The 26390-nt window shown below is 44.3% G+C and overlaps 1 protein-coding gene and 1 non-coding gene across 22 annotated transcripts in view; one reads left to right on the top strand and one right to left on the bottom strand.

Moving 5' to 3' along the window:
- The window catches only part of LOC124047616 (CLIP-associating protein 1-B-like), a 131059-nt gene that overhangs the window by 12574 nt on the left and 92095 nt on the right, over nucleotides 1–26390 (top strand). The gene's annotated exons all lie outside the window — the stretch shown is intronic.
- Nucleotides 25111–25235, bottom strand: LOC124048821. The gene has a single exon (XR_006841314.1). It is a non-coding gene; the product is annotated as a U4atac minor spliceosomal RNA (small nuclear RNA).

Below are 26390 nucleotides of genomic sequence, written 5' to 3'. Positions count from 1 at the left end.
TCCCGCATGGCTTGAGGTGGTGAGAGGCAAGGAGATGAACATGTCCCTGGTTTGAGTGATGGGAGCAGCACAAGTCCAGTAGGCCTCTAAGCCTTTACTAATGCCCAGGTCTTACTTGACCTTGTATGTTATGTACTAGAGGTCGACCGATTATGATTTTTCAACGCCGATACTGATTAAATCGGCCGATTTTAATTTTACTTTTATTTTTTAACATTTAATTTTTACATTTTTAAAAACATTTGTAATAATGACAATTACAACAATACTGAATGAACACTTATTTTAACTTAATATAATACATCAATAAAATCAATTTAGCCTCAAATAATGAAACATGTTCAATTTGGTGTAAATAATACAAAAACAAAGAGTTGAAGAAGAAAGTAAAAGTGCAATATGTGTCATGTAAGAAAGCTAACGTTTAAGTTCCTTGCTCAGAACATGAGAACATATGAAAGCTGGTAGTTCCTTTTAACATGAGTCTTCAATATTCCCAGGTAACAAGTTTTAGGTTGTAGTTATTATAGGAATTCTAGGACTATTTCTCTCTATACGATTTGTATTTCATATCCCTTTGACTATTGGATGTTCTTATAGGAACTTTATTGCCAGTGTAACAGTATAGCTTCCGTCCCTCTCCTCGCTCCTACCTGGGCTTGAACCAGGAACACAACGACAACAGCCACCCTTGAAGCAGCGTTACCCATCGCTCCACAAAAGCCGTGGCCCTTGCAGAGCAAGGGGAACAACTACTCCAACTACTCTAGTCTCAGAGCGAGTGACGTTTGAAACACTATTAGCACGCACCCCGCTAACTAGTTAGCCATTTCACATCACATCGTTACACCAGCCTAATCTCGGGAGTTAATAGGCTTGAAGTCATAAACAGCTGAGCTGCTGGCAAAACGCACGAAAGTGCTGTTTGAATGAATGCTTATGAGCTTGCTGGTGCCTACCATCGCTCAGTCAGACTGCTCTATCAAATCATAGACTTAATTATAACATAATAACACACAGAAATACGAGCCTTAGGTCATTAATATGGTCGAATCCGGAAACTATCATCTTGAAAACAAGATGTTTATTCTTTCAGTGAAATACGGAACCGTTCCGTATTTTATCAACGGGTGGCATCCATAAGTCTAAATATTCCTGTTACATTGCACAACCGTCAATGTTATGTCATAATTACGTAAAATTCTGGCAAAATAGTTCGAAATGAGCCAGTCTGCCCAAACAGTTGCATATACCCTGACTCTGCGTGCAATGAACGCAAGAGAAGTGACACAATTTCACCTGATTAATATTGCCTGCTAACCTGGATTTCTTTTAGCTAAATATGCAGGTTTAAAAATGTATACTGCGGTGTATTGATTTTAAGAAAGGCATCGATGTTTATGGTTAGGTACACATTGGAGCAACGACAGTCCTTTTCCGCAAATGCGCACCGCATCGATTATATGCAACACAGGACACACTAGATAAAATAGTAATATCATCAACCATGTGTAGTTATAACTAGTGATTAGGATTGATTACGTTTAATGCTAGCTAGCAACTTACCTTTGCTTCTTACTGCATTCGCATAACAGGCGGGCTCCTCGTGAGGCAGGTGGTTAGAGCGTTGGACTAGTTAACCAGAATCCCTGCGCTGACAAGGTAAAAATCTGTCGTTCTGCCGCTGAACAAGGCAATTAACCCACCGTTCCTCGGCCGTCATTGAAAATAAGAATGTTTTCTTAACTGATTTGCCTAGTTAAATAAAGAAGAAATAAAGGTTCAAAATGACTGATTTCTGATTATGAAAACTTGAAATCGGCCCTAATTATTCGTCCATTCCGATTAATCGGTCGACCTCTAATATGTACTGTACAGAGCAACACAGACCGTTGTGTGGCTTACACTGTAATATGATGCGCTCTGTACAACAGCAAGCCAGGCATTTCCTTCTTGGAAACCTGACTGACTGACTGATTACCTGACTGACTGGATGACTACCCGATTGATTACTTGACTGACTGGATGACTACCTGACTGACTGACTGGATGACTACCTGACTGACTGACTGGATGACTACCTGACTGAGTGACTGTTGAAGTTGGCTAAACTCTTGGGTTATTCATCTAGCATACTGTGGTACAGGGACAGACAGGACTAAGGTTCAGCTCTGAAACCCCTCTGGGGACATGTCATCCCACTTAGGAGGACTTTGTGCTTGTAGAACCAAGACAAACACGAGCTTGTGTTAAATGTTAATCCAAAAAGATGTGCTTGTTATGTTTTGACTAGAAAGTAGGGGGGGGCTCCTGTCCTCCATGTGCCTCCAGAGGGCAAGCACACACTGTCTGCCTGTCTGTCTGTGTCACTTCCATGATCTGAGCCAAGGCTCTATCAGAAGACTGCCATCGACCCCCATCTCCTCTTGTGAGGTTCCTCTTAATCCTGTCTGAGGCTAGCCTCACTATTGCAGTCAGTGTATTACCCTCTTTGTCCTTCTGCATCATATTTAGTTTCATATTGTCCTTGTTCTCTGAACAGAAATTATTGATCATAGTAGGATCTTGTTGCAGCGTGTTTGTGTGTGTCTGCATCCATGATCATGTGTGAGGTGTGCTTTTATCCTCCGGGCCTGTTGGTGTGCTGTGCAGCAGTGTTAGTGGAGGTGCTGCTGTGGTAGCAGTGTTTCAGGCGGCAGCCAGGTTGGCAGCAGGATGTGGAGTTCCAGCGGGAACACAGCCAGGCTGGCAGCAGGATGTGGAGTTCCAGCGGGAACACAGCCAGGCTGGCAGCAGGATGTGGAGTTCCAGCGGGAACACAGCCAGGCTGGCAGCAGGATGTGGAGTTCCAGCGAGAACACAGCCAGGCTGGCAGCAGGATGTGGAGTTCCAGCGGGAACACAGCCAGGCTGGCAGCAGGATGTGGAGTTCCAGCGGGAACACAGTCAGGTTGGCAGCAGGATGTGGAGTTCCAGCGGGAACACAGCCAGGCTGGCAGCAGGATGTGGAGTTCCAGCGGGAACACAGCCAGGCTGGCAGCAGGATGTGGAGTTCCAGCGGGAACACAGCCAGGCTGGCAGCAGGATGTGGAGTTCCAGCGGGAACACAGCCAGGCTGGCAGCAGGATGTGGAGTTCCAGCGGGAACACAGCCAGGCTGGCAGCAGGATGTGGAGTTCCAGCGGGAACACAGCCAGGCTGGCAGCAGGATGTGGAGTTCCAGCGGGAACACAGCCAGGCTGGCAGCAGGATGTGGAGTTCCAGCGGGAACACAGCCAGGCTGGCAGCAGGATGTGGAGTTCCAGCGGGAACACAGCCAGGCTGGCAGCAGGATGTGGAGTTCCAGCGGGAACACAGCCAGGCTGGCAGCAGGATGTGGAGTTCCAGCCGGAACACAGCCAGGCTGGCAGCAGGATGTGGAGTTCCAGCGGGAACACAGCCAGGCTGGCAGCAGGATGTGGAGTTCCAGCGGGAACACAGCCAGGCTTGGCAGCAGGATGTGGAGTTCCAGCGAGAACACAGCCAGGCTGGCAGCAGGATAGCACTATGATGGTGGGGATGATGCAGAGGGAGGAGGAGGATGGGAGAGGAGGAGGAAGGGGTGGGGGGGAATAGGGCTAGAGACTGGCTTAATGAACCTGCTAGTGAGACACTAGAGAGTTTGTGTGTGGCTCCTGTTCTTGGCAGCATGCCAGCTCTCTTTCTCTCTCCCTCTTTTACTGCACTCTATCTTCCGTCTCTCTCTCTTCCCTCTCTAACCCTGTCAAGTCATCAGCTAGGCTAAACATAACCCAGAGTCATCAGCTAGGCTAAACATAACCCAGAGTCATCAGCTAGGCTAAACATAACCCAGAGTCATCAGCTAGGCTAAACATAACCCAGAGTCATCAGCTAGGCTAAACATAACCCAGAGTCATCAGCTAGGCTAAACATACATAACCCAGAGTCATCAGCTAGGCTAAACATACATAACCCAGAGTCATCAGCTAGGCTAAACATACATAACCCAGAGTCATCAGCTAGGCTAAACATACATAACCCAGAGTCATCAGCTAGGCTAAACATACATAACCCAGAGTCATCAGCTAGGCTAAACATACATAACCCAGAGTCATCAGCTAGGCTAAACATACATAACCCAGAGTCATCAGCTAGGCTAAACATACATAACCCAGAGTCATCAGCTAGGCTAAACATACATAACCCAGAGTCATCAGCTAGGCTAAACATACATAACCCAGAGTCATCAGCTAGGCTAAACATACATAACCCAGAGTCATCAGCTAGGCTAAACATACATAACCCAGAGTCATCAGCTAGGCTAAACATACATAACCCAGAGTCATCAGCTAGGCTAAACATACATAACCCAGAGTCATCAGCTAGGCTAAACATACATAACCCAGAGTCATCAGCTAGGCTAAACATACATAACAGAGTCATAACCCAGAGTCATCAGCTAGGCTAAACATACATAACCCAGAGTCATCAGCTAGGCTAAACATACATAACCCAGAGTCATCAGCTAGGCTAAACATACATAACCCAGAGTCATCAGCTAGGCTAAACATACATAACCCAGAGTCATCAGCTAGGCTAAACATACATAACCCAGAGTCATCAGCTAGGCTAAACATACATAACCCAGAGTCATCAGCTAGGCTAAACATACATAACCCAGAGTCATCAGCTAGGCTAAACATACATAACCCAGAGTCATCAGCTAGGCTAAACATACATAACCCAGAGTCTTGACACACTCTTTGATGTCTGAGTATCCCTGCTGTTGTCTTCTCTCTGTGTTGTGTTGTCTCTCTGCTTTGTCTCTCTGCCACTCCCCTTTGTTTACTGTTAGTTTTAATCTGTGCTGGTACTTCATCTGAGGGGTAGCCTATTTGCTGAGTTAGGTGGCATAATTCACATCTCAATCCCAGGCATGTTCCTTATCCATTGTATTTTGCGGTATTCAGTGGCTTTGTCAAGGCATTATGCTGGAGGGAAAAATAACACATTTTGAAAAGTAACATTTTGCAAACAAATATTCAATGTTATGCTCTAAAAATTCAAAACCTAATTCCTGCATTATCAACCAATAATTATCAGGCACCAGCAGGCGAATATGGGATCTCTGTGGCAACCAGACAAAAGAGATTGGAAAGGCATTCACTTACTCTGCCAAACCCTCAGACTGGCTGTGTGAAGGTAGCCTACATCTACAGTAGTCCCTCCCTGCTCATTACTCAGTCCTGCCCTCAGACTGGCTGTGTGAAGGTAGCCTACATCTACAGTAGTTCCTCCCTGCTCATTACTCTGTCCTGCCCTCAGACTGGCTGTGTGAAGGTAGCCTACATCTACAGTAGTCCCTCCCTGCTCATTACACTGTCCTGCCCTCAGACTGGCTGTGTGAAGGTAGCTTACATCTACAGTAGTCCCTCCCTGCTCATTACTCTGTCCTGCCCTCATACTGGCTGTGTGAAGGTAGCCTACATCTACAGTAGTCCCTCCCTGCTCATTACTCTGTCCTGCCCTCATACTGGCTGTGTGAAGGTAGCCTACATCTACAGTAGTCCCTCCCTGCTCATTACACTGTCCTGCCCTCAGACTGGCTGTGTGAAGGCAGCCTACATCTACAGTAGTCCCTCCCTGCTCATTACTCTGTCCTGCCCTCAGACTGGCTGTGTGAAGGTAGCTTACATCTACAGTAGTCCCTCCCTGCTCATTACTCTGTCCTGCCGTCAGACTGGCTGTGTGAAGGTAGCCTACATCTACAGTAGTCCCTCCCTGCTCATTACTCTGTCCTGCCCTCAGACTGGCTGTGTGAAGGTAGCCTACATCTACAGTAGTCCCTCTCTGCTCATTACTCTGTCCTTCCCTCAGACTGGCTGTGTGAAGGTAGCCTACATCTACAGTAGTCTCCCTGCTCATTACTCTGTCCTTCCCTCAGACTGGCTGTGTGAAGGTAGCCTACATCTACAGTAGTCCCTCCCTGCTCATTACTCTGTCCTGCCCTCAGACTGGCTGTGTGAAGGTACCCTACATATATAGTTATCCCTCCGTGCTGATTTACGACCCATTCAAAGAGGATTGAGGAACATTTAATCCTATTATTCATCAGACCCTTTAGCTATAAGTTTGGTTTCCCGGGAGATCTATTAATCAATAGAGAAATGATCTCATCAAAGTCTTTTTGACTCATTAAAAAATGTGATTGTTGAATCTGGGAGTGAGTGATGTGATAGTGATCGGAAACAGTTGAAGTTCCAGTGTGTTTGTGTTTTGAGTCCGTGAGCTCTCTGACTACTGTCTGTAGCCTACTTGTGTGGTCTCTCTTTCCACTGTTGATCAGAGAGAGAACGGTTTGGAACATTTTGTAGTTTTGTGGTCACAGTTCGGTTTGGGTACAGCGGAAAAATGAAATGCCATTCACACTGTTCAGCATTCACAATGTTCCTTGCATTGTCTGCTGTTACCAGATTGTTATGTTGGGCCTCTGAAGCTTAAACTCTGATGCTACGTTTGTAACCATGTGGGAGGTGGGAATTTACCAGTTGTGAAGTCGTAAATGCCAGTTGGATGCGTTCATGTGATTTGAACGGAAATTGGCAAATGGGCAACAAGCTGTGCCCAACCATAAACTAAAAGTACACCTATCATTCTTGTAAACAAATTCTAGATTTCCAAAACCACATTAATATATTTGCTTTTTATAAATGCTGTTTTGATGTTGAATTTACCTGCCCGAAAATGCTGTTAAAGAGGCAATTTCCTTAGTAGGTGGAGTCAGAGGTCACTGTGGAAGAACTGGGTGCTCAAGATGATAAACGAGTTTCCCACTAGTAATTACTAGGGCTGTGATGTAGTGTCGCAATATTTCTGTCAAAAATAAAAACATGAAGCCGACTAAACTCTTTAGTCCTTTAAAAAACATGCTGTATGTAAAATAAAGAAATGTGAGTTCGGGTGACAACCTAATTGTCACGTTCTGACCTTTTATTTCCTTTGTTTGTCGTTATTTAGTATGGTCAGGGCGTGAGTTGGGGTGGGCAGTCTATGTTTGTTTTTCTATGATTTTGGGATTTCTATCTTTCGGCTTAGTATGGTTCTCAATCAGAGGCAGGTGTCATTAGTTGTCTCTGACTGAATATCATACTTCGGTAGCCTGGGTTTCACTGTGTGTTGGTGGGTGTTTGTTTCCGTGTCTGTGTTTGTTCACCACACGGTACTGTTTTCGGTTTCGATTATTCACGTTACATTTATTATTTTGGTGTTCAGTTTGTCTTTAAAATAAACATCATGAACACTTACCATGCCATGCATCTTGGTCTGATCCATACCACACCTCCTCTTCAGACGAAGAGGAGGAAAACCATTACACTAATGATGTTTGTTTCCAACATTAGGGCTGTTTTCCTAAAGAAGTTAAATCTGTTTTGTATTTCGTTTCCTTGCCACGATACTAATGAGGATTGCGATACTGGTTTCGTCCCAGTCCTAGTATTTACCAGTTTGAGGGCCGTTCAAGTGGAATTTTCCTAGTCGTATGTGATAAATTCTCACTTCCCACTTGGTTACGAACGCACCATGACAGCCGCCTTCAGTGCCAGATGCACACTTGTGATGTTCATAAAGGGGGTGTGTCTGTAGCGTGGTACATCTTCCACTCCCGGTTAATGTGATGGGCTGGCACTGTTAAGTAGGCACAACAAAAGGTGCATTGGCGAATTCAATGAAAACTTTGGCTTGCTTATATAGAGCCGGTACTACCAGTTTCCTGAAATGGATGCAAGAGGGAAGTTTGTAAAGTGGTGTGAGTACTTTCATGAGGTGCTGAACCCACTATTCTCAACCACCGAGAATGGACGCATAAACCATGAACTGTAAAAAACATAAACATAGATTCCAAGAGCGATAGGTAGGCTATTTGGCCTGGTCAGAATCAGCTGCCAAGGGCTGCTTGAATGCAGAGGGGAGACTGTTGTGTTGTTTCTTTGCATTTCCGTCTTGCTCTAGTATTCTCAAATCAAACTTTATTTGTCACAGGCAGCAAATACAACAAGATACTTTACTGTGAAATGCTTAAGAAGAAAATATTTACAAAGTAGACTAAAATAAAAAGTAACACAATAAGAATAACAATAACGAGGCTATATACAGGGGGCACCGGTACCGTGTCAGTGTGTGGGAGTACATGCTAGTTGAGGTAATCTGTACATTTAGGTTGGGGTGAAGTGACTATGCAAAGGTAACAAACAAACACCGAGTAGCAGCAGTGTACAAGGGGGGAGGGGTCACTGTAAATTGTCCGGTGGTGATTTTATGAATTATTCAGCAGTCTTATGGCTTGGGGGTAGAAGCTGTTGAGGAGCCTCTTGGTCCTAGACTTGGCGCTCCAGTACCGGTTGCCGTGCGGTAGCAGAGAAAACAGTCTATAACTTGGTTGATGTAACGGCTTTCTTCCGCTGAAGGATAGGAAGACCAAAATGCTGCGTGGTTAGAGTTCAACATGTTTAATAAAGACCATACATGAGAACACTACACAATACAAAACAACAAATGTGAAAACTGAAACAGTCCTATCTGGTGCAATGACACAGACAGAAGACAACCACCCACAAAGTACCCACAGAATATGGCTGCCTAAATATGGTTCCCAATCAGAGACAACAATAGACAGCTGCCTCTAATTGAGAACCAATCTAGGCAACCATAGACCTACAAACTACCTAGAAAGGAAACAGCCCCATAAACATACAAAAAACCCTAGACCAGACAAAACACATAAATCCCCCATGTCACACCCTGACCTAACCAAAATAAAAATAAAACAAAGATAACTAAGGCCAGGGCGTGACAGGTGACTGGTGTCTCTGATACTTTTGTGGGCTTTCCTCTGATACCGCCTATTATATAGGTCCTGGATGGCAGGAAGCTTGGCCCCAGTGATGTACTGGGCCGTTCACACTACCCTCTGTGGCACCTTACGGTCAGATGCCGAGCAGTTACCATACCAGGCAGTGATCCAACCGGTCAGGATGCTCTGGATGTTGCAGCTGTAGAACCTTTTGAGGATCTGGGGACCCATGCCAAATCTTTTCAGTCTCCCGAGGGGGAAAAGTGTTTGCCGTGGCCTCTTCACGACTGTCTTGGTATGTTTGGACCATGATAGTTCATTGGTGATGTGGACACCAAGGAATTTGAAACACTCGACCCGCTCCACTAATGGTGGCCTGTTCGGCCCGCCTTTTCCTGTAGTCCACGATCAGCTCCTTAGTCTTGCACACATTGAGGGAGCGGTTGCTGTCCTGGCACCAAACTGCCAGTTCTCTGACCTCCTCTCTATAGGCCATCTCATCGTTGTCGCAGATCAGGCCGACTACTGTTGTGTCGTCAGCAAACATGATGATGGTGTTGGAGTCGTGTTTGGCCACGCAGTCGTGGGTGAACAGGGAATACATTAGGAGACTAAGTACACACCCCTGAGGGGCCCCAGTGTTAAGGATCAGCGCGGCAGATGGGTTGTTGCCTACTCTACCTACTTGGGGATGGCCCGTCAGGAAATCCAGGATCCAGTTGCAGAGGGAGGTGTTTAGTCCCAGAGTCCTTAGCTTAGTGATGAGCTTTGTGGGCACTACGGTGTTGAACGCTGAGCTGTAGTCAATTAACAATATTCTCACATAGGTGTTCCTTTTGTCCCGGTGAGAAAGGGCAGTGTGGAGTGCGATTGAAATGGCGTCATCTGTGGACCTGTTGGGGCGGTATGCGAATTGGAGTGGGTCTAGGGTGTCCTGGAGGATACTGTTGATGGACTATGGTGGTCTGCTTGAAACATGTAGGTATTACAGACCTGGTCAGGGAGAGGTTGAAAATGTCAGTGAAGACACTTGGTCCGTGCATGCTTTGAGTACACGTCCTGGTAATCCGTCTGGCCCAGCGGCTTTGTGAATGTTGACCTATGTGTAATGGTTTTGTTCACATCGGCTACCGAGAGCATTATCACACAGTAATCCAGAACAGATGGTGCCCTGGTGCATGCTTCAGTGTTGCTTGCCTCAAAGAGAGCCTAAAAGGCATTTAGCTCGTCTGGTAGGCTTGTGTCACTGGGCAGCTCATGTATGGGTTTCCCTTCGTAGTCCGTAATAGTTTTCAAGCCCTTCTACATCCGACGAGCGTCAGAGTCTGTGTAGTAGGATTCAATCTTAATCCTGTATTGACGCTTTGCTTGTTTGATGGTTCGTCTGAGGGCATAGCGGGATTTCTTATAAGCGTCCAGATTAGTCTCCCGCTCCTTGAAAGCGGCAGCTCTAGCCTTTAGCTCGATGCGTATGTTGCTTGTAATCCATAGCTTCTGGTTGGGATATGTACAGTTGAAGTCAGAAGTTCACGTACACTTAGGTTGGAGTCATTTAAAACTCATTTTTCAACCACTCCACAAATTTCTTGTCAACAAACCAGATTTTTGGCAAGCCGGTTAGGTTTACATACACTAAGTTGACTGTGCCTTTAAACAGCTTGGAAAATTCCAGAAAATGGTGTCAAGGCTTTAGAAGCTTCTGATAGGCTAATTGACATAATTTGAGTCAATTGAAGGTGTACCTGTGGATGTATTTCAAGGCCTACCTTCAAACTCAGTGCCTCTTTGCTTGACATCATGGAAAAATCCAAAGAAATCAGTCAAGACCTCAGGATTTTTTTTTAGACCTCCACAAGTCTGGTTCATCCTTGAGAGCAATTTCCAAATGCCTGAAAGTACAACGTTCATCTGTACAAACAATAGTATGCAAGTATAAACACCATGGGACCACGCAGCCGTCATACCGCTCAGGAAGGAGACGTGTTCTGTCTCTTAGAGATGAGTGTACTTTGGTGCAAAAAGTGTAAATCAATCCCAGAACAACAGCAAAGGACCTTGTGAAGATGCTGGAGGAAACATGTACAAAAGTATCTATATCCACAGTAAGACGAGTCCTATATCGACATAACCTGAAAGGCCACTCGGCAAGGAAGAAGCCACTGCTCCAAAACCACCATTAAAAAGCCACACTACGGTTTGCAACTGCACATGGGGACAAATATTGTACTTTTTGGAGAAATGTCCTCTGGTCTGATGAAACAAAAATAGAACTGTTTGGCCATAATAACCATCATTATGTTTTGACGAAAAGGTGGACGCCTGCAAGCCGAAGAACACCATCTCAACCATGAAGCACGGGGATGGCAGCATCATGTTGTGGGGGTGTTTTGCTGCAGGAGGGACTGGTGCACTTCACAAAATAGTTGGCATCATGAGAGATGACGACCAGGAATATGTAGAGGTGCATCAAAGCAGGGACAGAGAGACTGAAAAACAGCTTCTATCTCAAGGCCATCAGACTGTTAAACAGCCACCACTAACATTGAGTGGCTGCTGCCAACATACTGACTCAACTCCAGCCACTTTAATAAGATAATTGATAGAAATTGATGTAAAAATGTATCACTAGCCACTTTAAACAATGCCACTTAATATAATGTTTACATACCCTACATTACTCATCTCATATATGTATATACTGTACTCTATATCATCTACTGCATCTTTATGTAATACATGTATCACTAGCCACTTTAAACTATGCCACTTTGTTTACATACCCTACATTACTCATCTCATATGTATATACTGTATTCGATCCCATCTACTGCATCTTGCCTATGCTGTTCTGTACCATCACTCATTCATATATCTTTATGAACATATTCTTTATCCCCTTACACTTGTTTGTATAAGGTAGTAGTTGTGGAATTGTTAGGTTAGATTACTCGTTGGTTATTACTGCATTGTCAGAACTAGAAGCACAAGCATTTCGCTGCACTCACATTAACATCTGCTAACCATGTGTATGTGACAAATAAAATTTGATTTGATTTGAAATTGTGTGGATATATTGAAGCAACATCTCAAGACATTAGTCAGGGAGTTCAAGCTTGGTTGCAAATGGGTCTTCCAAATGGACAATGACCCCAACAACTTCCAAAGTTGTGGCAAAATGGCTTAAGGACAACAAAGTCGAGGTATTGGAGTTGCCATCACAAATCTCTGACCTCAATCCTATAGAACATTTGTGGGAAGAACTGAAAAAGCGTGTGCGAGGAAGGAGGCCTACAAACCTGACTCAGTTACACCAGCTCTGTCAGGAAAAACGTGCCAAAATTCACCCAACTTATTGTGGGAAGCTTATGGAAGGTTACCCGAAACGTTTGACCCAAGTTAAACAAGTTAGGCAATGCTACCAAATACTATTTAAGTGCATGTAAACATCTGACCCACTGGGAATGTGATGAAAGAAATAAAAGCTGAAATAAATCATTCTCTCTACTATTACTCTGACATTTCACATTCTTAAAATAAAGTGGTGATCCGAACTGACCTAAGACAGGGAATTTTTACAATGATTAAATGTCAGGAATTGTATTTGGCTAAGGTGTATGTAAACTTCCGACTTCAATTGTATTTACAGCCACTGTGGGGAGGACTTCATCGATGCACATTTTGATGAAGCCGATGACTGAGGTGATGTATTCCTCAATGCCATTGGATGAATCCCGGAACATATTCCAGTCTGTGCTAGTAAAACATTCCTGGAGTGTAGCATCTGCGTCATCTGACCACTTCCGTATTGAGCGAGTCACTGGTACTTCCTGCTTTAGATTTTGCTTGTAAGCAGGAATCCGGAGGATAGAAGTAGGGTCAGATTTGCCAAATGGAGGGCCGGGGAGAGCTTTGTGTGCATCTGTGTGTGTGGAGTAAAGGTGATCTAGGATTCCCCTACCCTGGTTGCACATGTGACATGTATGTAAAAATTTTGTAAAATTATTTAAGTTTGCCAGCATTAAAGTTCCCAGCCACTAGGAGCGCCGCTTCTGTGTGAGCATTTTCTTCTTTGCTTATGGCCTAACAGAGTAGGTTGAGAGTGGTTTTAGTGCCAGCTTCGCTTTGTGGTGGTAAATAGATGGCTACGAATAATACAGATGAGAACTCTCTTGCTGGATAATGTGGTCTACAGCTTATCATAAGATTCTCTACCTCAGGCAAGCAATACCTCGAGACTACTTTAATATTAGACACCGCGCACCAGCGACACCGCGCACCAGCTGTAATTGACAAAAGACGCACACCCCCACCCCTCGTCTTACCAGAGGTGGCGTCTCTGTTCTGCCGGTGCATGGAAAATCCCGTAAGCTCTATATTGTCAGTATCTTCGTTCAGCACGTCTCGGTGAAACACAAGATGCTACAGTTTTTAATGTCCCTTTGGGAGGGTGATCCTAATCGTAGGTCATACATTTTATTTTACAATGATTGCACGTTAGCAAGAAGAATGGGAGGCGATGGGAGTTTATTCGCTCGCCTCCAGATTCTCAGAAGGATGCCCGATCTGCGGCCTCTTTTCCCAGTGTCTTTTCTTCACGCAAAAGGTGTGGATCTGGGCCTGTTCCAGTGAAAGCAGGATATCCTTCTCGTCGGACTCCTTAAAGTATTTTTTTTTATGACAAAATAGCACAATTCGTTGTGAGGATGTAAAACGTCAGCCATGTTCTCTGGCGCCATCTTAGGCGCCAACATACTGGGGTAATGTCTGCATAAATGTGTCACATATTTGAGGTGTTGTCAGCTGCATAGGCTATTCTCGTTGAGCGTGGCAACATACTGGATTGAAATGCGCCAATTAGGCTTAGGATTAGTTTTGGAATAGCCTGAATTTGTTTTCACACTCATGTTTACTCATGAGGCATAGGCCTACTATGCAGCGTACGCATAGCCTATAGGCCTATTGTTTTTATTTTGTATATTTCTTTTTCATGTATTCATTTGGATTCACAGTGTGGACCGAACCCAGGTCCCTGTACCGAACGGTTTGGTACGAATACATGTACTGTTACACCTCATTTTTTAAAACAACATTTCCTTGAGAGTGGCACCTTTTTAATCACAGACTCCAGTCATCTAAGTCATAGACTGTTCTCTCTGCTACCGCATGGCAAGCAGTACCGGTGCGCCAAGTCTTGGTCCGAAAGACTCCTTAACAGCTTCTACCCCCAAGCCATAAGACTGCTGAACAATTAATAAAATGGCCAACCGGACTATTTACATTAACCCCTCCCCCGCACATTGACTCGGTAGTGGTACCCCCTGTATATAGCCTCATTATTGTTATTTAATTGTTACTTTTTTAATTTGTATTTTAGTTTATTTAGTAAATATTTTCTTAACTCTATTTCTTGAAATGCATTGTTAAGGGCTTGTAAAGTAAGCATTTCATGTTTTATTTGGCTCATGTGACAAATACCATTTTATTTGAAGATATTTTGTTATAAGCAGAGCGCATTGGAGTAGGATTCTATTTCAATGACAAGCATGACCCAGGCCCGTACTCTACACAGAGCAGTGCACCATAACCAATCAGAGCTGCATTAGGCCTATATGCAAATAGCCATTGCCATATATGGATCTGTGCCATTCACATTGAACTGGACTGTGTTTACAGCATTAGTGGTCGAGTAGATGCCTTGTTTTGAAATCAAAGTGAGAGCTGCATGTAGCCACCTGTGCACATTTGTTCATATTATTTGCTAGTTAGTGAGTTGTTAGCCCAGTGATGGCACATTTCTAGTCAGCAATGGGAGAGTGGTTGCTTCCTACAAGCGCACAAAATGTGTTAATTTCTAGCTATCTTTGAAAAGCAAGTCATATGTCTTAACGTTTCAAGCGCAGGTGTTCCGCTAGCGACCCACCTCAACATCCGGTGAAATTGCAGAGCGTGAAATTCAGATTACAGAAATATAAATATTTAACCATCATGAAAATAAAAGTCTTATACATCAAAATAAAGCTTATTTTCTTGTTAATCCAGCCGCTGTGTCAGATTTCAAAAAGGCTTTATGGCGAAAGCACACCATGCGATTATCTGAGGACAGTGCCCCGCATACAAAAGCATGAAAGACATATTTCAACCAGACAGGTGCGCCACGAAAGTCTCCTGTGTGTAGGCCCCTGTGGAAAGTCAGAAACAGCGATATAATAAATGCCTTACCTTTGGAGTGCCAACAGAAGAAGATCTTCAAAAGGTCCCAGCTACATCACAAATGGTCCTTTTGTTCGATAATGTCCTTCTTTATATCCCCAAAAGTTCATTCAATAATCCACCGGTTTCCCTCCTTCAAAATGCATAAAAAATGTATCCCAAACGTTACCAATAAACTTGTCCAAACAAGTCAAACAACGTTTATAATCAAACCCTAATACGTAAATAAACGATCAAATTTAAGACAGAGAATCGTTATTGTCTTTGGGAGCCACCTAGAAAAACTACAAATTTGAGCTAATTTTTCCAAAAACAAGCCTGAAACTCTTTCTAAAGACAGTTGGCATCTAGTGGAAGCCCTAGGAAATGCAATCTGGGAGGTTTTGGCCTCATAATAAACATGAAAGCCATTGGAAACAGTGGTAGGCTGTAGGCTGAATTTTTTTTGTTGGTAGGGGGTTGGTTTGTCCTCTGGGTTTCGCCTTCCATATCAGTTCTGTTATACTCACAGACATTATTTTAACAGTTTTAGAAACTTGAGTGTTTTCTATCCAAATCTACCAATTATATGCATATCCTAGCTTCCGGGCCTGAGTAACAGGCAGTTTACTTTGGGCACGCTTTTCATCCGGACATCAAAATACATTTTGAGATGGTCTTGAATATGCTGTCTTATTCTCTGTAATAACTCAACATTTTCAGTCACATCCTTATCTGAACAACAAGTGGATAAACCAGTTAATGTAAAGCTCTGCATGTTTTTTTTCAAATGTCTCATGGATTGTAGGCCTACATTGAAAAACACACATTGACTGCTACTGTAGGCTGAATGATAGAACAGATATTTCCATGTTTAAATGTTATGGGATGTATTTTCTTCCATTTGTTATTGATGATAGACCACTCTGGTAGCCCTAGATTAGGATCAAATAGCCACAGTAGCCTACTCCGCCACTGTTAAAACTGTAATTTATAGCGGGTACAGCCTCAGTATTCACAATAAACGCGTGCTGGAAGTTACACAGAATTTTCACAATGTTCATGTTTGTACTCAGCACACCTGAAATTTGCTCAGTGCCAAAAAACATTTGAAGTAATATTGATCCCAAGGCATAGTTATTTAGTCTTGGTGACATTGAGGTCAAGGAAGCTATTGTCAAATCAAGGCAGTAGAGTAGCTTAAAATGCATTTGCCCTTCAGGCAAGCAACCAGGGCCTTTGAGAGTGAGGTCGCTGTTTTTGTATGCCATTTCATTGATGTATATTGAGAACAGGAGAGGTGACATGACACAACTTGCTAGCTACCTGTCAAACAACCTGTCTAGCATACCGTCCATAGTGCCGCAGTAGACTGTCATAACTCAGCACAGCTGAAGATGCTCCTTGACCATCTAATAGCATTTTATTCCGCTCTATCAGACTTCTAATCTCTGAGACTGTACAATACCATCCCTGTTTATAAGCGAAATGTACCGTACTGTCTCCAGTTTAAAACATTTATTTATTAAGTCCTATTTGCTCGTTTTTGGCACTAGCCTAGATCCTGGCCTACCAGCTCTATTTCTGGAGAGTTGAACAATAATTTAGAAGTTGAGAACAGTTTGTACTCTAAATCCGAAGCGAATTGCAGGATATCTGTGGCCTGAGAGAGGGGCCTAGCTTGAGACCCTGAGGGGCTAATCAGATGAGCATCAGTAGGCCTCTTCTCTTCTAAACAACAGTCTCCTGTGTGTAGGCCCCTGTGGAGCAGAGAACCACAGTGCTCTTATGTAATGGGCCCTATCTAAAGGCATAACAACCAATCTCCTAGCGGTCTTTCCATCTTTGTTTGTTTCTTCTCAGTGTTGAACAGCAGTTCCAGTTGAGGGAACTGTAAACCTTGTTGTTTCGCTGTAACCCAGCGTCCGCAAAATCTCCACTCAACTCAATTAGGCTGTACAAGCATAACTTGATTACAACCGTAGTGCACAATTTATCATGCATGAGTCATGGCATGGCTATGGTGTCGTCCGAGGGAGGCTCTATATCAAAGGGTTTAGGTCATCGGTGTTCAAGCTCTCTCTGCCGTTCTGCTTCATGGTTATTGTTTGAATGACAAGGGAAGCTGTCAGTGTCAATCAGTTACTCCAGCCAAACTTTGGTATTTTATTTTCTCTCTTTCTCTCTTCCTGTGATGCACAATATATCTGTTGTCTGACTTGTGTGTTCAGCACACCCCTCTGTTTTCTTAAGCTTTGTGCGGCAGTCTCTCTGTTAGCAATTGGACTCTGTTTCTGTTCATTTTTCTGTTCAAATGGTTTTTAGGAGACGAACTTCCTTTAGCCCACTGGATTCAGTCCTTCTCCCTATCATTTTCCGGTGTATCTATTCGATCCATATCACATTGTCAGAGTGCTGTTGTTTTGCCCAGTCAGCCTTGCTGAGGAGGTGAAGCTGTTGTCATGGCAGCTCAACACAGCTGATCAACAGAAATATGGCAGTGTAATTGTACCACCATTCTACTGATCAACTAACATCAGTATAGCACACGGTGGCTTCATCCCAGGTAAGAGCTGGAGGGACAGAAGAGGGTTTAGACCTAATAATAAAACATTCCCAAGTGGACACTCGTCGTCATTGGCATCCTTCCATCTGTGAGAGATAATGGGGAATACAGAAGCCAGGAGACCATTGTAGTTGTCATGCTGGTTAAAGCCAGGAGACCGCTGTAGTTATCATGCTGGTTGAAGCCAGGAGACCGTTGTAGTTGTCATGCTGGTTGAAGCCAGGAGACCGCTGTAGTTATCATGCTGGTTGAAGCCAGGAGACCGTTGTAGTTGTCATGCTGGTTGAAGCCAGGAGACCGTTATAGTTGTCATGCTGGTTGAAGCCAGGAGACCGTTGTAGTTGTCATGCTGGTTGAAGGCAGGAGACCGTTGTAGTTGTCATGCTGGTTGAAGGCAGGAGACCGCTGTAGTTATCATGCTGGTTGAAGGCAGGAGACCGTTGTAGTTGTCATGCTGGTTGAAGCCAGGAGACCATTGTAGTTGTCATGCTGGTTGAAGCCAGGAGACCGCTGTAGTTATCATGCTGGTTGAAGGCAGGAGACCGTTGTAGTTGTCATGCTGGTTGAAGCCAGGAGACCGCTGTAGTTATCATGCTGGTTGAAGCCAGGAGGCCATTGTAGTTGTCATGCTGGTTGAAGCCAGGAGACCATTGTAGTTATCATGCTGGTTGAAGCCAGGAGACCGCTGTAGTTATCATGCTGGTTGAAGCCAGGAGACTGTTGTAGTTGTCATGCTGGTTTGAAGTTACATGACAGTATGTGTGTGTGTGTAGCTGCTAGCTAGCATGTTTTTCAATCGTCTCATTAAATGAGCTGGTGCTACATGCACAGACATAAAACAATAAAACACACTAAATAGGTGGTCATTGAAGAGCTTTGACACCTGTCCTAACCCAACAAGCAGGTCCCGGCTCCAACATCTTCTAGCACAGCAATGTGCATGCTGATTAGGCCTACACATCTGATTTGTCCTGTCAGCGGTTGGTATTCCCACCCTGATGTCTTTTATGAGTGACCTTTTTAATGTCTGAGGTCAGTGGCTGTATATTATCAGCCTTCAGAGCTGGGGTGAAAGTGCCCCAAATTCTCCCCGTTACCACCTATCCCCACTGCCCTCAGACAAGTGAAATGGTTTTTTACAAGCACGGGGCATTTAGGCTATTTTAGGGTATTTTAGGGTCCCTACCAACCACATGATATCAGCAAGACCCAAACAACGGTTAGGCTCCAACAGTTATTTTCTCCAGAAAAGAGATGTCTTTGTTCAATAACATGGATGGTGTTTGTGAAAGGTTGACCAAAGATATCCCCTGTTCTCTTCTTGTCTGGTTATGAAGTTAATTGCTTTCAGGGCTAGCAAGGGGGGAGGGCAATGACCTCAAGACTTCCCACTACTTTTACATTTTATTTTTTACCCTTTTAAATGTATGGACTTTACAGTTTTTAACCTTTGGATATCCCTTTTCAACCATAAAATGATACCATTTGTTTTTTAAACCACACAAAAAAAACTCTTTGTCCTCCTATTTCAGTGAGGAAGCCCAATTTGTCCTGTACAACTAGTAACGTTATGTCCTCCCAAAGAAGCGGCAGTTGGATCAGGCTGTAGCTTCCAGGTTTCTGTCATGTAGTGTCAGACATCCTGAATCAGCTGCTGACTGTTTGTTTGTAGGCCATGTTTGATGCCTTCACTTCCAGCAGAACATTAGTCATCATGTTGCAAACTGATGCATTTTTCTATCCTGTCAGACAGGTCTGTCCCGTGGCTGGAGCTGTGCTTCCTCTAGCCTGAGTGTGTGTGAGGGGAATGTGTGTGGTCAGCAGTCAGCCACAGTCCGTCCTCAGCCACAGTCGAGCCAACCCTGCCCTGCCCTGCCCTGCCCTGCCCTGCCCCGCCTGGTGATGGTGATGGTGTGTCAGTTTCAGGGGAGAGGCTATAGTGGTAAATCCAGTTCAATTCAATCTATTTTTGACAGCCAAAAATATGTGGCTTTTGGGACCTGAATGCTAAAACATTCAAGAGATAAAGATGCTCAAAGTTGCCCCATTTTCCCATACCATACCATGAGGCATCCATGTGTTCATCACTGGAAAAGATCAACGGTTTAGATTAATATAATTTAAAATCTTACAAACAGGGTTGTCAAACTATTTGATCATTTCTGATTATTGTTATTATTTTTTATAAAATACATTTGCCTTTTTAAACATCTTAGGGCTGAGATCCCGTTAACGGGATCGATATGACAACAGCCAGTGAAAGTGCAGGGCGCCAAATTCAAAATAACAGAAATCTCATAATAAGAATTCCTCAAACATACAAGTATCTTATACCATTTTAAAGGTAATCTTGTTGTTAATCCCACCACAGTGTCCGATTTCAAATAGGCTTTGCAGCGAAAGCACCACAAACGATTATGTTAGGTCAGAGCCAAGTCACAGAAAAACACCGCCATTTTTCCAGCCAAAGAGTGGAGTCACAAAAATCAGAAATAGAGATAGAAGTAATCACTAACCTTTGAAGATCTTCATCAGATGACACTCATAGGACTTCATGTTACACAATACATGTATGTTTTGTTCGATAAAGTTCATATTTATATTAAAAAAATCTCAGTATACATTGGGCGCGTTATGTTCAGTAGTTCCAAAAACATCCTGTGATTTTGCAGAGAGCCACATCAATTTACAGAAATACTCATTATAAATGTTATGACAATTCAAGTGTTATACATAGAAAGATAGATACACTTCTCCTCAATGCAACCGCTGTGTCAGATTTCAAAAAAGCTTTACGGAAAAAGCAAACCATGCAATAATCTTAGTACGGTGCTCAGAGATCCAACAAGCCAAAAAGATATCCGCCATATTGTGCAGTCAACTCTGGATAAGAGCGTCTGCTAAATGACTTAAATGTAAATGTAAATGTAAGTCAGAAATAACATTATAAATATTCACTTACCTTTGATGATCTTCATCAGAATGCACTCCCAGGAATCCTAGTTCCACAATAAATGTTTGATTTGTTCGATAATGTCCATAATTTATAAAGTTTCTAAAGACGATTGACATCTAGTGGAAGCCTTAGAAAGTGCAAGATGACCAATATCCCACTTTATCTTCAGTAGGGGCTGAGTTGAAAATCGACCAACCTCAGATTTCCCACTTCCTGGTTGGATTTTTTTTCTCGGGTTTTTGCCTGCCATATAAGTTCTGTTATACTCACAGACATCATTCAAACAGTTTTTTATAAACTTCAGAGTGTTTTCTATCAAAATATACTAATAATATGCATATATTAGCAACTGGGACTGAGGAGCAGGCAGTTTACTCTGGGCACCTCTGGGCACCTTATTCATCCAAGCTACTCAATACTGCCCCCAGCCATAAGAAGTTAAAGGTCATGGAACAGTCAAAATGATGTTTTTCATGAAACTGGATGATATTTGAAGGAAACCAGATCAAAGTATGAAGACCAAAGTAGGAAAAATTACTGTTTAATATTAATAATAATAATTAATAATAATAATAATAATATTAATTAATTAATTTAATACTGAACAAAAATATAACGCAACATGCAACAATTTCAAAGATTTTACTGAGTTACAGTAAATTAAAATAAATAAATTAGGCCCAAATCATCCGGTTGGATGTACTGCCAAATTCTATAAAACAAGCATAGTAGGACTTCTTATAAGCTTCTGGGTTAGAGTCCCGCACCTTGAAAGCGGCAGCTTTTGACCCTCCAGCATGACAATGCCACCAGCCATACTGCTCGTTCTGTGCATGATTTCCTGCAAGACAGGAATGTCAGTGTTCTGCCATGGCCAGGAAAGAGCCTGGATCTCAATCTCATTGAGCATGTCTGGGATCTGTTGGATCGGAGGGTGAGGGCTAGGGCCATTCACCCCAGAAATGTCTGGGATCTGTTGGATCGGAGGGTGAGGGCTTAGGGACATTCCCCCCCAGAAATGTCAGAGAACTTGCAGGTGCAGAAGTGGCAAATCTGGTGCAGTCTATGAGGAGGAGCTGCACTGCAGTACTTAATGCAGCTGGTGGCCACACCAGATACTGACTGTTACTTTTGATTTTGACCCCCCTTTGTTCAGGGACACATTATTCAATTTCTGTTAGTCACATGTTTGTGGAACTTGTTCAGTTTATGTCTCAGTTGTTGAATCTTGTTATGTTCATACGAATATTTACACATGTTCATTTGGCTGAAAACAAATGCTGTTGGCAGTGAGAGGACGTTTCTTTTTTTTTGCTGAGTTTAGCTGGAAGAGTAGACTCTTATTTTATTGTTTTCAATCCAGGAATTCAAGCTGGAATAGAGAGGCAGAAATGGTGCATTGTCTGTGTGAATTGTTCTGGAAACACTGGTGTGTGTGTGTGTGTGTTCGCGTTTCGTATACGCATGTTTACAAATTTTTCCACGACTCCGCTTTAGAACAGCTAGGCCAATTCCCCTTCAGGCCCCTGAGTATTGCCTGCTGACTAGTCTATCGCTGAGTCACTGTCCTGGGCTTCCAGGAACAACATACAGAGCAGCTGAAGTATAATATTATCGGCATCACTCAGTACCGTGCTGTCCCCAAGAGATGGTCGACGATAGAGCTGCACAATTCATCCAATTCACATCGAAATCGCAATATTGATGTGCAATATCCATATCGCAAGAGATGGCCGAGCCATATCTCAATATTTTGAAACTCCACTCAGCCATGTGCAGCATACTTTGAATAGTTTACTCTGTCATCTCACCCCCTGTCACTCAACCTGCACAGTTCCTCCTCCTCGCTGTTGATTCGATCTAAGTTTGCATGCTGTTTTGTTAGGTCAAGTGATGTCAACACATTGTTCCAAACGAGAACAATTATGCTTTCCACTTTGCTTCTTAATATAAATCATGTTATTTCTATGATTCCAACAGTTCACCCAAGTGTTTTGATCTATATCGCAAGTCAAATCGCAATCTGTAACAATGAGATTTTTTGCACATTTCGTGCAGCCGTAGTTTAGTATCAGTCCAGTGAAACCTCTGCTCTGACTCCCACCCCAGCTGGTAAACCGTTGATGTTGTAGTGTAAGGGAGGGAACTAGGGTCAGGAATCCAGACCAATGACAGGGTGTTAGGTAACTACTGTATAGCTCTGCCTCTGGGCTCTGTCTGTCCAGACACCACAGGCTGGCTAACTGGCTGGCTTTCTCTTCTCCTCCAGCCACCGCTCAGCCCAGCTGTTCCCCTGACTCAGTGAGGGAGGGAGAGCCCATAGTGTGTGTGTCTGTGCGCGTGCGAATGAATCTGCAATACAACCATGCCTGTCTGATCTAATATGTCCTTCTACTGTCTCAACAGACAAGGGAGGGAGAAGGTTGTGTGTGTGTGTGGTGTGTGTGTGTGTGTGTGTGTGTGTGTGTGTGTGTGTGTGTGTGTGTGTGTGTGTGTGTGTGTGTGTGTGTGTGTGTGTGTGTGTGTGTGTGTGTGTGTGTGTGTGTGTGTGTGTGTGTGTGGTGTCAGGCCACTGGGAATAAAATAAAAGTCTCAAAGCGAATGGGCTTTGCCATGATTCAATCTAAGCCTGGTCCAGCCACATCAGATGAGAGCAGAGGGAGAATCCTTATTTTCCATGACTCATGACACAGCGATGAGTAGCAGACACGTTTAAGTGAATGAGATGTCATTAAGTGGTCCATTATAATGGATTGTGGGACGAGAGATAACCACCCATCCTGTAGTATTGGAGAACACATCTAGCTGGCTATACCAAGCTAGCACTACTGGCTGGGGCCTTTTGCTTTGTTTGACATGTCTTACTGCCAGGAGGATAGGCATGGAATCATCTAATGTCCCCTTCCTTGTTTATCCATGTCATATAGAGATCTACTGTGTGTAGGACTGTAGGTTCTGCTTGTCATAGAATTTTAGGAGTTGTTCATCCTCTCAGCCAGCTGATGGCAATGATGCCACTGTATGCTACGAATGGCTACAGTACTGTAGAGAGAGAGAGATGCAGAGCTGCAGGTTTAATCGGGACTGAGGTGAGATTATTTTACCAGCGTGTCATCAGACAGGATGGCCACCAGCCTCAGTGTCCTGTAGCCTCTATCTCCGGGTGGAGATCCATACTCGGCTCCTCACTAGTCAGTCAAGGTGAACAAATGAACCTGAATGCAGGGAAAGTAGAACAACAGTCCCAGCCAGTCTGCTAGCTTGTCTCAGAATGTCAACATAACCCTAGTTATATTCAGTGAGAGGAGCAATATAAGAGAAGGTCATGTTATGTTGAAATGAAGTGTAGAGCAGCCATGATGAAGGGAAAAATCCCTACTATGTTTATCAGCCCTGAGCCAGGGGGAGACGGGGGATGCTGTGGGAAGGGAGGGCCTGGGGGTGAGACAGGAGGGGGAGGCAGTATAGCCATCTGTCTGTCTGTAGGGAGTAGGAGAGGTCTGTTTCTCTCTGGGGGTGGAGACTAGCTTGGGCTAGACTGACTGGACGGGTGGATGGATCAGGCTGGAGAGGCCCAGGCAGAGGAAGAGTGAGGAAACACTCACTCACTCACTCCACTCACTCACTCACTCACTCACTCACTCACTCACTCACTCACTCACTCACTCACTCACTCGCTCGCTCGCTCGCTCGCTCGCTCGCTCGCTCGCTCACTCACTCACTCACATTCTCATACGCAGGCAGGAGGCAGGTGGGGAGGGGTGAGGCAGGCAGGGAGGTGGAGGCAGGCGGGGAGGGGTGAGGCAGGGAGGGAGGGGGGAGGCAGGCGGGAGGCAGGCGGGGAGGGGTGAGGCAGGGAGGGAGGTTGCACTGCAGCAGCCATCCTCCACCATCCTCTCCCCATGATGACCAAGTGTGTGTCTTTTGTGGGCTTGTATTACTATCCTAGTGGTTCCTGGAAATCCCTGAAAGGACAGTAAAAGTAAGTAAAACATTTCCCAGGTCACCACGAGGACAAAGGCTTTTTAGGTTTAGGGTTCTAAATGGGGTAAGCAGATTCTAAGATGAGTAGTTTGTGACCCATAGAGAATCTACATTTCCCTCAGAGAAGAGACTGAATGTAGTTGAATTCAGAGCTGCAATTTGTGGCTCTTTGTAATGTTGTCCTCCTCTGGACATCCAGTTTTAGTTCTCCAGACCTTTTTGTTTTAGGCTTGTCATCAGTTTAATTACTGTAATTCCCTTTCATCTGCATATGAGAACAAAGGATCAGGATTATGCCCCCAGGGCAGACATGCCTGCTGCTGGTAGTGTTCTAGTAAACCTGAACCAGTCTCCAGCCTAAACTGAGGAAAGGAGCGCTGTTAATTGTGCAGCATATGATACGGAAGCTGTGAAATTGGATAACATAGGTCGTGTCTGTTGCTGGCTGCCTGGACTATGCAACACTGTTACTTCCTACACTTCTATCACACTCACCAGTAGATGGCAGTGTTCATCAATGCTGCAGGGTTCATTGCGCAGAGTTGTATTTTATTTACAAGATTGAAAGTTTAAAAAATTGCACCATGGCCGGCACAAGCTCAGGTGATGCTTATGTGTTGTTATGGTGTTAGCAGGGCTACTCTCACTAGATGTTCGTTGAGCAGCTCTCTCACCCCATGACAAGGACAGCTAACTATTTAATAATAATAATAATATATGCCATTTAGCGGACGCTTTTATCCAAAGCGACTTACAGTCATGTGTGCATACATTCTACGTATGGGTGGTCCCGGGAATCGAACCCACTACCCTGGCGTTACAAGCGCCATGCTCTACCAACTGAGCTACAGAAGGACCACTATTTGGGGGCACAGTGCTTTTACCTGACATCAGCCATGGTTTTTCCCATGGTGACTGGCAACTTTCCCCATGGTGACTGGCAACTTTTCCCATGGTGACTGGCAACTTTTCCCATGGTGACTGGCAACTTTTCCCATGGTGACTGGCAACTTTCCCCATGGTGACTGGCAACTTTCCCCATGGTGACTGGCAACTTTTCCCATGTTGACTGGCAACTTTCCCCATGGTGACTGGCAACTTTTCCCATGTTGACTGGCAACTTTTCCCATGGTGACTGGCAACTTTTCCCATGGTGACTGGCAACTTTTCCCATGTTGACTGGCAACTTTTCCCATGGTGACTGGCAACTTTTCCCATGTTGACTGGCAACTTTTCCCATGTTGACTGGCAACTTTTCCCATGGTGACTGGCAACTTTTCCCATGTTGACTGGCAACTTTTCCCACGTTGACTGGCAACTTTTCCCACGGTGACTGGCAACTTTTCCCACGGTGACTGGCAACTTTTCCCACGTTGACTGGCAACTTTTCCCACGTTGACTGGCAACTTTTCCCACGGTGACTGGCAACTTTTCCCACGGTGACTGGCAACTTTTCCCACGGTGACTGGCAACTTTTCCCACGGTGACTGGCAACTTTTCCCACGGTGACTGGCAACTTTTCCCACGGTGACTGGCAACTTTTCCCACGGTGACTGGCAACTTTTCCCACGGTGACTGGCAACTTTTCCCACGTTGACTGGCAACTTTTCCCACGGTGACTGGCAACTTTTCCCACGGTGACTGGCAACTTTTCCCACGGTGACTGGCAACTTTTCCCACGTTGACTGGCAACTTTTCCCACGTGGCAACTTTTCCCACGACTGGCAACTTTTCCCACGTTGACTGGCAACTTTTCCCACGTTGACTGGCAACTTTTCCCACGTTGACTGGCAACTTTTCCCACGTTGACTGGCAACTTTTCCCACGTTGACTGGCAACTTTTCCC

Source organism: Oncorhynchus gorbuscha, linkage group LG01, assembly GCF_021184085.1.
Source record: "Oncorhynchus gorbuscha isolate QuinsamMale2020 ecotype Even-year linkage group LG01, OgorEven_v1.0, whole genome shotgun sequence".
Lineage (NCBI taxonomy): Eukaryota > Metazoa > Chordata > Actinopteri > Salmoniformes > Salmonidae > Oncorhynchus > Oncorhynchus gorbuscha.
This window is presented reverse-complemented; position numbering and strand designations above follow the sequence as displayed.